General features: G+C 47.1%; 1 long non-coding RNA gene across 1 annotated transcript; it reads right to left on the bottom strand.

Annotated features, from left to right (window-relative positions):
* Positions 1 to 350: 350 nt before the first annotated feature.
* Positions 351 to 13,814, bottom strand: LOC138421811 (uncharacterized). The gene is made up of 3 exons (XR_011249642.1): positions 13,539 to 13,814; positions 12,664 to 13,019; positions 351 to 778 (listed from the first exon to the last, which is right to left on the bottom strand). It is a non-coding gene; the product is annotated as an uncharacterized lncRNA (long non-coding RNA).
* Positions 13,815 to 13,838: the final 24 nt, after the last annotated feature.

Genomic DNA, 13,838 nt, shown 5'->3' with positions numbered 1-13,838 from the left:
ATCAAAATTCCTCTGGTTTTTGTGGATTTCTTAAAATTCCTCTAGTGGGTTGGGGAGGGGTAGTGGGGAGGGTATGTGGAGTGAGTACTAATGTCTAAATTCAGCGGAGACCTTTGAGGTGGTAGGGGGACGGGAGGGGGGAGTTTGGCCAGACAGCAAGCTGACTGGGTAGGCTGGCCTCCCAGGGCTTGCCCCAGTTTGGAGCCATTTCCGCCCCCAAAGTCCTACTTCTCCCTTCTGCAGCCCCAAGCTCTGTACCTTGGCAGAGGGCCAGAGGGCACCCGCCTGGGGAAAAGTGCCCAGCTCAGCATTTGGTAGCAAGCCTTGGAGTACAGGCACCAGCACCTCTGTCGAGACCCTGGAATTTTTTTATTTGAAGCCCACAATTCACTTGCTCTCTCTCTCACTCCCTCTCATTCATTCATTCATTCCTGGCACGCCGCGCACGCTCCCCTCCTCCCACACCAAGCCCATTGTCATTCTGGTGGCATCTCAGCCTGCTGCAGGTGCGGGGAGGCTCCCTCTTCCAGATTTCTCTGTTGAATCCCTGGCAAGGACAAAGCCGGGAGGAGCGAGATTCGGTAACTAGCTTTTTAGTTTCATGGCCGGAGGTTGTCAGGACAGTGCAGAGAAAACTGCCAACGATCCCGAGCGCAGCCCATGAATCTGGGGCAGAGCAGGCGAGAACAAGGGAGCGCTTCAGCCGGGGTGGGGGTGCCGACAGCCACTTGGATGAGAAAGTTCTCTTCTTCCAAATTTCTTTGATTCAGATTCCGTGCTAATTAAAAAAAAAAAAAATCGATTCAGCAGTTTTCAGCCTCCCTAAATAAAGTGTTTAGAGGGCTAAGAAAAAAAACCAGAAACAGTGCTCCGGAGATCCTTCTCTATCGGGGGACCATCGGTCACAGGTTGCTAGGAAGTGGGGGTTGTTAATTTGAGGAAGAGTTGCCATATTCCCGAGTTCTCTTTGCATCCTTGGATGATAGCACACGTGTACCCCAGATGAAGGCACGCTGTCAAAATGAAAAGATCTACATCCCAACCCCAAGCTCAGCCACAGAGCTGCTGAGTGGCAGGGGGCTGGAGGCTCTCTCTCTCTCTGTGGACTCTCAAAATGGAGAGGATTGGATAGAACAACGCCTAATATCCTTTCCCACCTCTGTGCTTCTCTGCCTTCACCAAGCCCACCGGGAATCGTTTCATCCCCTCCAGTCTGAGGTCTCCGGTCTCCTGAGCAGAATCTCAGATGGGTCTGAATTGTAAGGCCTGGTCTGTGACCTCCCGAGAGGTGAGTGACAGAACAGTGGCATCAGGAAGAATGGGTTTCATTTAACCTGTTGTGCCATCCACGATTCCCCAGCTGGATATATTTGGGCAAGTTAACACAGAAGAATAACGTAGTGAACTTGCACTGGGGTTTTGTTTTATGGTTCCCAGAACTTCCTCAAATATATTCTCTTTCAAATACATGCCTCACAACTTCCCTATAACTGAGGTCCTGTCATTGGCCCTTTTACAGATAAGAAAAGTGAGGTTCACGTGCCCAAAAGGCTAACCAAGTCTAACCAGAGCTCCTACCCAGCACTTTGGTTTGCTCTGGCCTAAGACAGACAAAAGTTGCGCCCAGAGAAGCAATTTGTGCAAGGGAGAAAAGTCAGGCTCATTTTGCCAGATCCTTCCTTCCAGCTTCTTGCTCCTGTGCCACCCCACGCTGCCCTCTATTTGGTTGTATCCATCCAAGGCTCTTAGTTGCACGCAACATAAATGAAGTATGGGTGATTTAAACTGAAAGCAAATTTATTAAAAGGATGCTGAGCAGCTCACAGATGAGACAGGAAGGGTGGAGAGCGAGGCTGAGAAGGTAGGCAGGAATAAAGGGAGGTCACACAGCCAGAATCACAGCTCAAACTCTTGCAACGAAACCAGCCCAGCAACAGCACCACTGCAGCTGCTGCAGACACAGGGCCCGTGGCGCCACCGCCGGCACTGCCTCTGCTGACCCTGGCCATGTGCCTGCACCCGGGCTGCGAGGGGAGCTGGGACAGCGTGCACTGGGCACCTCCACCTTCTGCTGCCCAACAAATCTCAGAGGGTGGAGGTTACCCCCACAATAGGAAGGGTACTGAAATGCCAAGTAACCAAGCAGATGGTACGTGTGTAGGTAAAGTCAGGTCAGGCCAGGTAACAAAAAAAAAAAAATCCTATATCTGAACGACTTTAAAACACCAAAGACTTATTTCTTGATCACTCTACAGCTCCATCAAGGGTCAGCTGAGGGCTCTGCTCTAGGTCACCCAGAGCCCAGGCTAATGGAGCATCCATCATCACTGCCAGAGAGAGCGATCTGGAGCAGTTATTACAGAGTTTAGTCCAAAAGTGACATCACTCTACTCCTGGCTCATTGGCTGGAACTAGTCACATGGCCCTGCCTGGGACCAGCATGTACAATACTGCCTTGGGCCTAGAAGGCAGAGAGCTGAGAATACCTGGTGATGTCCACAGCCCACTAAATGGAACCTGCCAATCAGAGCCTTCCTCGGGAGGGAAGAGAAGAAAATGGCACTGGAATGAAGGCAGGAGACCTGGCTTTCATTTTAGGTTGACCCACTGGGACCTGTACATTTCTCTAGCACCCCTAAAAATGGAGGAAAACCCCACTTTGAAGTGTGATCCCAGGAAGCAGTCCACTCAAATATTAGCAGCACGTGGCAGCAGCAAATGCTCAGCGCGCAGCCCACCAATGAAGTCCTGGACAGGCTAGGAGAAGCCAGCGCCAGGAGCTGACCCAGGCTCCTGGAGCTCAGGCAGGAAGCAACACTGTCCTCTCCCACAGGCTCTTCAGCGGCTGCACTGTCTCCCCAGAAAGGCACTTCTCGGTAGCCCCAGGATCCCTCTGGAAATAAACCCTCTGTGAGCAACAAGAGCTGAGATTTCTGGTGTGTTCACAGGCCTCTTGGGCCCCACTCTGTTTCAGCTGCAGAGAGGTGCCTGCCAGACAGCCCCAGGAAAGCAGGGAGTGGGGCACTGTGAGTGGCATCTGCTGACTCCTGAGTGGCCTTGCGCCCCAGCCCTTCCTAAAGCTGCAGAGCTGACACTTCCAAAGGAGCGAGAGCAACTATTGGGACCATTGTGCCCCACAACCCACAGACTAAACATTTAAGCTTCTTCCAAGATCCAGTCCAGGAAAAAGCGCAGGTGGAACTTCTGAGACAAGTGGGTTTCCCTGATACAGCACAAACCACTAGTTCCTCCCGATACCCACTTGCCACTTCTTCCTTAAGAATACGTACACCAATTTTTAACTAGGGGTTGTACCAGAGGTCCAGCTACACTTCCCAACCTGCTCCGCAGCGCTTAAGCAGCCCTCCTGGGTCAGAGCTTTCACAATGGCAGAGGAGCCTGGGAGGCTAAAGGTCAGGGAGCTGCCCTGTCAGTCTTCCTCCAGACTTTTCCATCAGACACACGAATTTCTGTTATTTTCTGGTTTATAATTACTATTGATAAAAGCAAAATTCAACTGCGCAAAGCTATTGTAGAGGCAGAAAAGTAACTGTTACCCACTCTTGTCTTCGAAGGAGCATGGGGCTTGTTAAAAGTGTGACCTCATGTTCCGATGGCCTCTTTCATGGGCCTGGAACTGGGTTTGGAAGAGAGGGCTTGAGAGGCATCATCTGTGGGGCAGCCTGTCAGGCAGGAGTGCTCGGCATTTCATAGGCAAACCACGAGGCAGGGAGTGAAGATGAGACAGAGCGGGTAAGGGCAGAGAGGAGGTGACGCGCTGGGACAGAGGCTGATGCACCCATGGGGAGAAACAGCTGACCATGAATCCCTCGGGACATATAAAGTCGTCTAAGAACAAGCAGGTTGATAGTACAATTTGCAGTTTGTTTTTAATGTTGCTGAAATGTCAGTCTCCCCTCTGATACTCTCAGAACTTCAATCCATGTCAAGGAATCAAGGTGCTGCATTTCACAAGAAAATCCATAAACTAAAAGGAACACAGTAGAGGCTGGAGTTCTGATGCAGCAGTGATCATGGAGAAGTTGCAGAAATTGTGTCGCGGGGTCAGGCTTGGCCTTCTGCAGGGCCTAGGATAGTGGTGGTGGGCGGAGGGCGGGGTGGGCAGTGACAAGGAAGGAGTGAGCAGTCTGAGCCAGATCTCAAGGGGCAGGGACGCCCTAGCCAGCATCCACCACATGAGATACTTCTTGCCGCTTCCTCATCCGTCTCCCCGCCCCCAGTTCCACCAGGTCCAATCACACCCCATGTTGTCCCAGAGTAATCTTTGTCAATTTTGGATCTGGTACTCCTGTTCTATTTAAAGCCCACTGTTTCCACTCCAAGGTCAAATTTAATTCCTGAAATGGTAGCATTTGAGCTCCCAGCTTATTTCATCCACCTGATCTCCTGCTGGTCCCCACTCCACCCCAAATACGTGCTCTGCAACCCCACGGGACTGGCATCCCTCTACAGAATATATCCAATGCTCTTCAAGGTCCTGGGCCTCTGCTCAAGCTGGAACCCTCTGCCTGGGTGGGGCTCTGATCCTCTCTCCTCTCTATGTACTCATCCAGGAGAGGTCTTTCAGCTGCAACAGACATGAACTCTGGCTGCTTTAATCAGTAAAGTTATGCAGCAAAGAACACGGGGTGGGGCTTCTCTGATGGCTCAGTGGTGAAGACTATGCCTGCCGATGCAGGAGACAAAGGGTTTCAATTCCTGATGCGGGAAGATCCCACACGCCGCAGGGCGACGGAGCCTGTGTGCCACAACTACGGAGCCTGTGCTCTAGAGCCCAGGGTCCGCGAGCACTGAAGCCCGGGTGCCTTGGAGCCTGTGCTCAGCATCAAGAGAAGCCAGGCAGTGAGAAGCTCACACACCACAGTAGAGAGCAGCCCCTGCTGGCCACAGCTAGAGAAAGTCCTGCACAATGAAGACTCAGCACAGCAACCCCCACCCCCCAAAATAGGAATACGAGTGGCTCCTGGAATCCCTGGGAGGGCCAGAGATCCAAGCCTGGAGACGACGTGGACAGGAGTCGCCCCTAAAATCACAGCACTGGACATTCCACGGAGACGCCACCGCCCCAGTGCTGGCTCAGAACAGCATCAGGTGCCTCTGACACGGACTGCACAGATACTGGACACCCCTGTGGGACCCCCCACCACGGCCCTCTGAAGGCAGGACACCACCTCCCAGCATGGAACATGCTTTCTTCACCTGCCACCTGCTGCACCAAGTGCCACAGCGGCCTCTAATGGCTGGAGTGGAAACCATATGCTTAGGAAGCGGGGAAATCAAGTCTCTGGGCTGCCAGATAGAAGAGGTCTCCCCATCCTACAGAGACCCACAGGCAGGGATGGCCCAAATGAACGAACATGTTCAAAGGCACTTCCATAAAGAAGGGCAACACCCACCACATTCATGAGGACCCTGCTTGAACGCTACCTTCTGTGGGACGTCCCCACGGCTGCCTTGAGCAGTTACCTGCACCCCTCTGTACCCTTTGTAACCACTTCCATTCTCAGGAACCACTATTGATGACCTCCCTCAAGGTATGAACGTGCTTCTCTTTACAGACAAGAGATGCAAGAGCCAGAGGGGAGATGTCAAGGATATTTTCAAGGGCACCGTCAACCAAAGGTAATCACTTAGGTATAAGTGGCCAGCTGGGAACAAGGGTAAGAGTTGGGAGTAGAGGTTGAGGTGGGGATGACAAAGAGAAGCTAAAAAACCAACATGCCAAAAGATAATCACCCTTTTGGGCTTGTTGATGGGGGTCGGAATTTTCTACCCAAACAGGCAAACGTTCCTGATCCAAACCCATTGTCGGAATCTCTTAGGAAACTTGTTATAAATGCAAATTGCCATGACCCACCTCTTGGGAACGATTCTGTGGACTTGAGGGATGGCTGGGCATCTGTATTTGTAATGAGGTCCTCAGTGAATTTTGATGAACACCAAAGTTGAAGAAAGACTAACCAAAGACATCTACAAAGGTATACATAGTGAACTAGGTGGATTTATAGTCATTCCTAGACATGATCTGAAGGGATGGGGCCCAGGAGAAGGAAGCTGATTCATTCACGCTTTTAGCCAATCATTTGTTTGTTAGTTTCAATGTTCAGTCATTCCACAATGATGGATTTAGTGGAGCAATGTGGTCAGATTTGTATCAGTCAGGATGGGCTAGATTATGCTGCAGTAAAAAAACAACTCCACAATCTCAGTGGCTCAAAACAACCAAGGTTTATTTTTCAATCTTGCTGGTCCATTAGGGGCCAACTGGAGCCCCTACTCCATGACCTCTCATTTGGGCCCAGGATGATAGATCAGCCACTGTCTCAAATTGTGCTGGTTATCATGGCAGGTGAAAGGAGAATTCTTGGAGGGTCTCATGTTGGTACTTAAATGTCCCAGCCTAGAAGGGACACGAATCCCTTCTGCTTACAGCTCACTGGCCAGAACCAGTTACATGCCCCACAAGTAACCCTCGGGGTGTTGGTTCAGGACTGCTGCACCTCCGTACGGACAGCAGGATGGGGCAGAGGCCCATCAGCAAGACAAAGCCTTCCCAGACACCCTCAGCTTCTGTCTCCTCGGCCAGAACGGACACCTACGGTCACCCTTGGCAACCCAAGGAATCTAGGGCAGACACTTTAACAGGGCACACGGAAGCCCCAGATAAAACGGGGTTCTGATGATAAGAAAGGGGGTGGATACTGGGTAGGCAACTAGAAGCATATGACTCGACAGGGGAGTCACTGGAGGATGACAGATAGCGCTGTCTCTGTGAAAACAGCAAACAGACAGAACGGATCCAGATGCCAACAGCAACAGCGTGGGCGGCCCCGCCATGAATCTGGCTTCCCTGAGTCCATCAGTTTAGGGACCGGCTAAGCGGTTCTCTATGTAATCCAAAGACTGAAACTAGCAAGTAATAAGTATAATTCTAAATACATATTGCGACTTCCCCGGAGATTCCACCCTCCTAACCACGGGGCCAAGGTTCAACTCCGGACCAGGGAACTAGATTCAACATGTTGAGACTAAAAGATCCCGTATGCTACAGTGACCACGTGGAGTGGCCAAATAAAAATAAATACTTAAAAAATAATAATAATAAAATAAACACATATTAATCAAGATTTCTGCCCAATAACAGACTACAACTGAGTACACTAAGAAGTTGTATCAAGACCATATTATTAGCTATTAGCTATTGAGTGCCAACTATGTGTCAGGTTCTGCATACAAACTATCTGTTTCACAACAACAAATGGCAAGTATTATTATGCTCATTTTACAGATGAGCAAACTGAGGCTCAGACTGGTTCATGGATTCTTCAGGGTCACACACGTGATAAGAGAGGTTCCCAATCCAAACTCAATGCAGATTTCAGACTTCCCATTCTTTTCTTACATTATATCAGATTGCCTCTTTCACTAAGCATCCTTTCGTAATAATAATTTGAAATGACAATGTGCTAAAAACATTTGAGCCTGACATGTTATCTAAGATGCATATTTGGTGGGAGAGGCAGTGATAGTACTGATCGGTGCTGAGGACACCTGCTTATTAAAACCTTGTTTCCTGAGTGTGTGTTTGGCTCCAGTCGCTCATTAGAGATGCTGGAAAACATCACAAAGAAATAAACAAAAAGCAGCTGAGATCCTTTGGTGCAGATGTAGCCAATATACTACAGACAGGAAATTTCGAGAAACGCTGTATACTATCAATTAAAAAATGAACATCTGTATGGCCTAAGACTTAGTAAGGCTCTTTGGATGAAGATATGGAAGCAAGGAGAAAAAGGGCCACACCATGAACATGAATGAGGACCAACAACCTGTCTAACCCAAGTGGGCGCTGTGTCTAAATGCAGCCCCAGACTCTGGAATGCTCCTGCAAGACTGGAAGGATACCGAGGCAACCCACAGATTTTCCTTTAACCTTGGGGCCTGCTCTCAGCTCCAGGCTCCTAGTCCAGTTCAGTCATTCATTATGGACAGCTCACTGGATTGCACCTGACCCCTCTGTAAACACAGCCAATATACTGATGATATTCTGCCATTTGGTGGAGGGCAGTATCAAAAATCTTGAATAGCCTGTTCCTATACTTAGAAGAGCTTTGCCAAAAGAACACACTGGTCATAGCAAACACCCTCTTCCAACAACACAAGAGAAGACTCTACACATGGACATCACCAGATGGTCAATAACAAAATCAGACTGATTATATTCTTTGCAACCAAAGATGGAGAAGTTCTATACAGTCAGCAAAAACAAGACCCGGAGCTGACTGTGGCTCAGATCATGAACTCCTTATTGCAAAATTCAGACTTAAATTAAAGAAAGTGGGGAAACCACTAGACCATTCATGTATGACCTAAATCAAATTCCTTACGATTATACAGTGGAAGTGACAAATAGATTCAAGGGATTAGATCTGATAGACAGAGTGCCTGAAGACCTATGGATGGAAGTTAATGACATTGTACAGGAGGCAGTGATCAAAACCATTCCCAAGAAAAAGAAACATTAAAAAGGCAAGATGGTTGTCTGAGGAGGCCTTACAAATAGCTGAGAAAAGAACAGAAGCCAAAGGCAAAGGAGAAAAAGAAAGATACCCAACTGAATGCAGAGTTCTAAAGAATAGCAAGGAGAGATAAGAAAGCTTTCCTCAGCTATCAATGCAAAGAAATAGATGAAAACAATAAAATGGGAAAGACTAGAGATCTCCCCAAGACAATTAGAGATAGCAAGGGAATATTTCAGCCAAACATGGGCACAATAAAGGGCAGAAATGGTATGGACCTAACACAAGCAGAAAATATTAAGAAGAGGTGGCAAGAATACACAGAAGAACTGTACAAAAAAGATCTTCACAACCCAGATAATCACGATAGTGTGATCACTCACCTAGAGCCAGACATCCTGGAGTCCAAAGTCAAGTGGGCCTTAGGAAGCATCACTACGAACAAAGCTAGTAGAGGTGATGAAATTCCAGTTGAACTATTTCAAATCCTAAAAGATGATGCTGTGAAAGTGCTGCACTCAATATGCCAGCAAATTTGGAAAACTCAGCAGTGGCCACAGGACTGGAAAAGGTCAGTTTTCATTCCAATCCCAAAGAAGGGCAATGCCAAAGAATGTTCAAACTACCACACAATTGCACTCATCTCACATGCTAGCAAGGTAATGCTCAAAATTCTCCAAGCCAGGCTGCAATGGTACATGAACCATGAACTTCCAGATGTTCAAGCTGGATTAAGAAAAGGCAGAGGAACCAGAAACCAAATTGCCAACATCCACTGGATCATGGAAAAAGCAAGAGAGTTCCAGAAAAGCATCTAGTTCTGCTTTAGTGACTATGCCAAAGCCACTGACTGTGTGGATCAGGACAAACTGAAAAATTCTTCAAGAGATGGGAATACCAGGCCACCTTATCTGCCTCCTGAGAAATGTGTATGCAGGTCAAGAAGCAACAGTTAGAACTGAACGTGGAACAATAGACTGGTTCCAAATTGGGAAAGGAGTACATCAAGCCTGTATATTGTCACCCTGCTTATTTAACTTATATGCAGAGTACATTATGCGAAATGCCGGGCTGGATGAAGCACAAGCTGGAATCCAGATTGCCAGGAGAAATACCAATAACCTCCAATATGCAGATGACAGCACACTTATGGCAGAAAGCAAAGAGGAATTGAAGAGCCTCTTGATGGAAGTGAGAGAGGAGAGTGAAAAAGTTGGCTGAAAACTAAGATCATGGCATCCGGTCCCATCACTTCATGGCAAGTAGATGGGGAACAGTGGAAAAAGTGGCAGACTTTATTTTGGGGGGCTCCAAAATCACTGCAGATGGTGACTGCAGCCATGAAATCAAAAGACACATTTCTTGAAAGAAAAGTTGTGACCAACCTAGACAGCATATTAAAAAGCAGAGACATTACTTTACCAACAAAAGTCCGTCTAGTCAAGCTATGGTTTTTCCAGTAGTCATTTACGGATGTGAGAGTTGGACCATAAAGAAAGTTGAGTGCTGAAGAATTGATGCTTTTGAACTATGGTGATGGAGAAGACTCTAGAGAGTCCCTTGGCCTGCAAGGAGATCAAACCAGTCAATCCTAAAGGAAATCAGTCCTGAATATTCATTGGAAGGACTGATGCTGAAGCTGAAACTCCAACACTTTGGCCACCTGATGCAAAGAACCGACTCATCTGAAAAGATTCTGATGCTGGGAAAGACTGAAGGTGGGAGGGGACAACAGGATAAGATGGTTGGATGCCATCACCGACTCAATGGACATGAGTTTAAGCAAGCTCCGGGAGTTGGTAATGGACAGGGAAGCTTGGCGTGCTGCAGTCCATGGGGTTGCAAAGAGTCGGACACGACTGAGCGACTGAACTGAACTGATACTTAGAAGATAGTTAAGAATCTTCCTACAATGTGGGAGACCAGGGTTCAATCCCTGGGTCAGGAAGATCTCCTGGAGAAGGGAATGGCAACCCACTTCAGTATTCTTGCCTGGAGAATTCCATGGATAAAGGAGCCTGGAGGGCTACAGTCCACGGGTCGCAAAGAGCCAGACACAACTGAGCGACTAACATTACATTACATTATATACTTAGAAGAGCAAATTTCCCCTTTATTCATTATTCTCTTTCATTCATCTATATTTACCAAGAGCCTGTACGTATCAGGCACTATTTAGGTGCTAAGCACACAATGATAAACGAAACAGACAAACCCTCCCTTCATACAATTGAGAAGTGAGTAGAGGAGACACTGGCTAATCAAATAACTTCCCAACCCAAATGTAAACTTGTGACTGTATTATATTATCAACATTTGCTGAGGACCAGGAATTATGCTAACTAGGATGTCAAACTGAAGCTTCACCCTTGCCAGAGCCCTGGAACTAAGGCTCTGAGACATGATGTGACTTTCCCGGTCACACCACCCCAAAGCGATGGAGCCGGGATTCCCATCCACTGTCATCTGATGCAGAAAGCCCTCATGCTTGGCTGCTTTCTCATGTCTCCCTCGGCAAATTATGGATCTCATTTCCAGTTTCTGCCCTTTCTCTTTTGGAGATCCAGGCTTAGCCTTGCAGTCGTTGACATAAAATATTCCAGTCCTTAATATGTACAATTCACTGGGCTCAGGCAATGTGCTACAGACAAATTGTAACAACGAGAGGCAACGATTATTTTTTCCTAACGGATATCTGAAAATGAGACCACTACCTGGGCCAAAATTAAAACAATATCTGTGTAGAAATTTCTAAAGATCCTGGATTATTAATACAGCAATGGCGCTCCCTGGTGGCAATCACTGTGTATTACATGTCTTTGTCTGTTACTGCAACTCTGGATGAGTAATAAGCCAGGAGAAGGGGGCGACAGAGGATGAGATGGTTGGATGGCATCCCCGACTCAATGGACATGAGTTTGAGCAAATTCTGGGAGATAGTGAAGGACAGGGAAGTCTGGGGTGCTGCAGTCCATGAGGTCACAGAGTGTCAAACACAACTTAGCAACTGCACAAGTCTTGATTACTTTCTCCTCATCCCCTTGACCCCACCACAACCCATTTATAGTGATTCCAGACATAAGGCCACAGCTATAAGATTCAACCTGTTTCCACAGTTCAGAATTCTAGCAACTAGGATATGATACAAGGTCCTCATGAGGCTGACAATTAAACCATTTGCTGTCAGGCTCCGGGATCACATACCCATTTGGTCACGACGGATTAAGCCATCATCCCCTGCTTTTTCTGCAAGTGGTGGCTACAAATGACACCCTCCTCCACCCACCCCCAACACAGACAGTCTCTCTGACTTTATTCCATGATTATAGGAAACAGACCAAAATGTACACGTCGACTTTCAGCTAGGTATTGAGCTATGGGCTGGAAACATGGTGATGGACAGCAAGCTGTGGTCCTGGCTCTAAAACTTTAGCAGTGGGAACAGGTGGCCAATTAACCTATAAATTATTCACTCTCAATTAAAATAATTGTTACAAGAAAGAGGCTCTGGGAGTCTATAAAAGTGAGACAGACCAATTAGGCCAGAAGGTCAGAAAAGTTTACCCTGAGGAAAGAGAGTAAGGTGTGCCTGTCAAAATGGAGAAGAGGCTGGTCAAAGTGATCAGAGTTTAGAGAAGAATGAACCTGGGGGCCCAGGCAGCCTGAACCCAGGCCTCTCCTGGGGCTAAAAGTGGGTGATAAGTATGGGAACAATTAGGAGAAATAGTCATTAGGAAATCCCCGGGATGGCTGAAGTATTAAGAGATAATGTTGGTTAACTTAACCTTTGAGGAAGACTGAACTTGAGTTAAAGGATGAGTGTAAACTGTAACACCCCAATATTCATTTTAAGAGCTAAATGCTTTTAAATGGGAAATGTTAGAGAGGAGAGCATCCATAATAGAGAGATCTCTATTATTTCTCTTCTTAGGAGCCAAGGATATTGAAGAATTTATTATTTACATACCCTCCACTGCTTATGGAAGATGAGGAAATAACAATACCTATGTTATGGGTAAGAGTTCAGTTAGTAACAGGCAAAAGCTGAAAGGAAGGGAGGATAGTGCTGGCAGTTCCAATGGTGAATTGTAGCTACAAAAAAAATTGAGAAAAAAAGCCTTACCTTTGATGTCAGCTTAGGCTGCAGTCCATGGGGTCGGTAAGAGTTGGGCACGACTGAGAGACTTCACTTTCACTTTTCACTTTCATGCATTGGAGAAGGAAATGGCAACCCACTCCAGTATTCTTGCCTGGAGAATCCCAGGGACAGAGGAGCCTAGTGGGCTGCCGTCTATGGGGTCGCACAGAGTTGGACACGACTGAAGCGACTTAGCAGCAGCAGCAGCAGCTCGTAAAATGTAGTACACCTTAGGTTAAACATGGCCAAGATTTGGATTCAGGAGACCTGACTTCAACCCCTCCTCTTCCACTTTTAGCTAGGTGATCAGGGTAACAAACTCTGTGCCTCCATTTTTTAATCTGCAAAACAGTGATAATAACTGCTCTTTAGATTGTGAAGTAGTGTATATAAAGTATTTGGTATCATGCCTGTAATATTCCAATTACTCAACATTCATTTATTATTATTATAGGCTTCCCAGGTGGCTCAGTAGTAAAGAATCCACCTGCCAAAGCAGGGGACACAGGAAATGAGAGTTCTGTTCCCTGAGTGGCAAAGATCCCCTGGAGAGGGAAATAGCAACCCACTCCAGTATTCTTGCCTGGAAAATTCCATGGAGAGAGGAGTCTGGCAAGCCACAGTCCATGGGTGTTGCAAAGAGTCAGACCAAGCAAGACAAAAAAAAAAAAAAAGCTATCCGGAAAGAAATACACACACACACACACACACACACACACACAATCAGGGAACTTTTTTACAGCAAAATTTTCTGTTATTCTTCAATTTTCTAAAATAAGTATGTATTTCTACTAAAATCAGAAGGGGAAATAAAACCCACAATGTTTGAATAAAAGAAATGTGACTAGTCCACTGCTTACCACATTTCCCAGATGATATTTGTTGCTCAAGGGCGTGGGAATATACATTAAAATCACGGATTCCCAGGCCACGACCTCGAAATACTGAATCAGAAGCTCTAAGGGACAAACCTGTTAATCTATGCATTCAATCAGCCTAGCAGACGATTCTTATAATCAGGTACTCTGGGAATGCGCAGATTTAGAGCAAGGGGGCAGTACCGGGTGAGGGCGAGGAAGGCCAGCCCACGCTGCAGCAATAACTAGGGCCTACGCCTACAAGTCCCATTCTTTCCCGCAACTGGAGACGCGAGCCCGGAG

This window comes from Ovis canadensis, chromosome 16 (genome assembly GCF_042477335.2).
Source record: "Ovis canadensis isolate MfBH-ARS-UI-01 breed Bighorn chromosome 16, ARS-UI_OviCan_v2, whole genome shotgun sequence".
In the NCBI taxonomy this organism is placed as follows: Eukaryota; Metazoa; Chordata; class Mammalia; order Artiodactyla; family Bovidae; genus Ovis; species Ovis canadensis.
Note: the sequence above shows the minus strand (reverse complement) of the source record. Positions and strands in the feature narration are given on the sequence as shown.